The sequence below is a fragment of the Tupaia chinensis genome, unplaced genomic scaffold (assembly GCF_000334495.1).
Source record: "Tupaia chinensis unplaced genomic scaffold, TupChi_1.0 Scaffold000037_2, whole genome shotgun sequence".
Taxonomy (NCBI): Eukaryota; Metazoa; Chordata; class Mammalia; order Scandentia; family Tupaiidae; genus Tupaia; species Tupaia belangeri.
The window spans coordinates 19,931-22,728 of record NW_006159478.1 but is presented as its reverse complement, the minus strand read 5'-3'; the positions used below and the strand labels follow the sequence as shown (position 1 = coordinate 22,728).

The window sequence follows — 2,798 nt, the reverse complement described above, 5'->3', positions numbered from 1 at the left end:
GCAAGAGGGGAGCCATCTGATTCTTCTAGTGTCCCAAGAGTTATTTGGAAGGGTATGACATTTCATAGGTAGCCAATAGCTCTCCGAGGGATAAGGAATCACCAGTGATCATAAGGCATAGGCAAGTTCTCCTACCTCAAGGATATTACAGTTAGAAAGGCCAAAGAAAGAATTTTTTAAAAGCCCATGTAAGGTCCCCAAAAAGAAAAGAACTAAAAGCTTTCAATATCTGTCAGGCCCTGGCAGAGTAAGCAGTTTGTTAAGATACCAAATTAAGTAAAGATCCTCTGCCCTCTGAATAATTCTCCCTTCCTTGTCCCCACAGGCACTCCTGTCTGCTTTTCCTATTTTAGGCTTCCAGACTTGAGGACTTTGGGGCCTTTGAATTGATGTCATTGAGTGATCATTTTAATTTCTAATTTAGACCTTGTCTAAAACCAAAGGAAATTTGGGTTCTCTGTCATCTAACAATTAAAAGAAAATGATAGAAACTTTATGAGTGTTCATTTAGAAACAGATGAAAATATTTTGCAGCTATTAAGTTTGAAGGAGCAACAAGAGATAAGAATTAAAGTTTTAGTTTGATTATGTCTTGTTTATTTCAGAACCATTGCACCTAAATGTCATCTTCACAGGTCTAGATATAAATACATTAGAAACAGAATTGTAAGACATAAAATAAGAAACATTTTTAGTATTTATATAGAAGGGAGTAAAAAAATTGCCATTTGTGAATAAGATACTGAGAGCTCTGAGAAATGTCCTCTTTAGTACTTATATGTTTCCTCAGCCACCACTTGTCTACATCAGTATTTTGGGATATCTTCCATCCAGCATTATCATATTTTTATTTTCAGTTGATGGAAATGATAATATACATAACAAAGTATAGCATGTTATTTTTTATTAGTCTAAATCACTTACAGTACTACTTCTTAAGGCTACGTGATTGGAATAATAAATACGGGTACTGAAATAGCATATAGTATGTGTGAGATTATGTGGTGGGGATGATGAGAGTGTATTATGGTATATGTTTGATTATTTTAAAAGTGAAAATACAGGGGTCCAGCAGATGGTGTGATGGTTATGACACCAGACTTCCATGTAGTTGTCTACAGTTTGAATCCTGGACCCAGGGGCTTAAAACTCACACTGGGAGCATGTGAATGTGTGCCTCTGATCCTGAGAGGAGAATGTAGGAAGAGGAATTGTGGCATGGCCGTCCCCCCAGGGGGTGATTTTTCACTTTGTCTCTCTATCTCTGTCTCTTTACTGAGCTCATGTGCCCTATAAGAAAATTATCTCTCTAAGGAAAAAAAACGTGAATATACAGCTTAAAGAATTCTCATATAAAAGGAAAAGTTCAAATTAGAGAAACATTGTATCCGATGTGGTTTAATTTACAAATATTTCCAATATATCTCAATTTTGAGGGTTTTGTTTTGTTTGTTTTTAGAGAGACACAGGGTTTTCCTCTTTTCTCCAAGGTGACCTGGAACTTCTGATCCTCCTGGCACAGCATCCTGACGAGTTGGGATGACAGACATAAACCACCTCTTCCAGTCTTGAATTTTTTTAAAGAATTATTTATCTTATTTATCACTAAAATTCTTTTATATATCCAAACACTGCATATCATTATAGCTTGTAAAATATTTTTTCAGCATGAATATACTACATATCAGTCCAGTTAAAGATATAGTCATACACGTTATCATCAACATGAAATTTTCCATTTTTGTGTCCCTTAAATGCTTTTGCTTCTTTCTTTTTCCCCTTGATTTTTTGTAATTTGAGTTTTGGGTACTATCAAAAGCAAGAAAAGTCTTCATTCATCAACTCTGGTACCTAGATAATCATGGCAGCTGGGGAAGCTAAGCTACTCTAGAATAACGGAATATCCTGAAACTCAACTTCTTCCTGCAAATCCTCACATAATCCAAAGTGATTCCAAAATACTAGGAAGATAAAGTACATCTACACCTGGGAGTGGGGGAAACACCTCTTTTATTTCACCTTTTCTCTCTCTTTCTCATACCTGCACCTCATCCTCCCTTCCGCAAATTTCAGCTCCCAATCCCTCTCATGGCTTCCTCCCCTCTGATGTGTGAAGAACAATGTGAAAGACTCTAGAGGGCAATAGGCTGGCAGATGCTGCCTTTCACATCCTCTCTCCCTCATCTTTCATTGAATTTTGAAGAGTTTTCTAATATGGGTCTGGTTGTTATTTAACTTTCCATCTTTTATCAAAGTTTGGAGGTCCAACAATGTAGATGTCCCTAGTGATTCAAGCACAGGTAGTTTCCCAGGATAGCATCTCCTAGAAACATCCATCTGAGAAAGGAATTGGTGGTGCACATACACAATAATTCTGTTATTAGTACATTTGTTTCTGAAGAAATATTTGTACAGGAAGCAAAATTACAATGTGAAGATGACCATATTTGAATAGAATTCAACTCAGGGCATCTTACAGTGCTCAAAATGATTATGAGTTTTAAGCATCATAGTCTAATGCAGTCCTCCCAGAATAGGTATTTGTTCATATATTTGTGTATAAACTCACAGTACATATGGTATATGCACATATGTATACACACAAGTGCACACACATGTATATGAAAGGAATTCAAAGTTTGTGGAGAAATGAGGTTAAAGTATAAGTTTATTTTTGTGTAAAAATATTTATGAAATCCACACAAAGCTTTTTTTTTCTTTTTGAGAGGTATTTGCTATAGGACGCATGTGCTCACCAGAAAGAGAGAGAGAGACAGAGAGACAGAAAGCAAGAAATC

The 2,798-nt window shown here is 36.0% G+C and overlaps 1 pseudogene; it reads right to left on the bottom strand.

Annotated features, from left to right (window-relative positions):
• The window catches only part of LOC102499650 (olfactory receptor 4C15-like), a 39,692-nt pseudogene that overhangs the window by 24,142 nt on the left and 12,752 nt on the right, over positions 1 to 2,798 (bottom strand).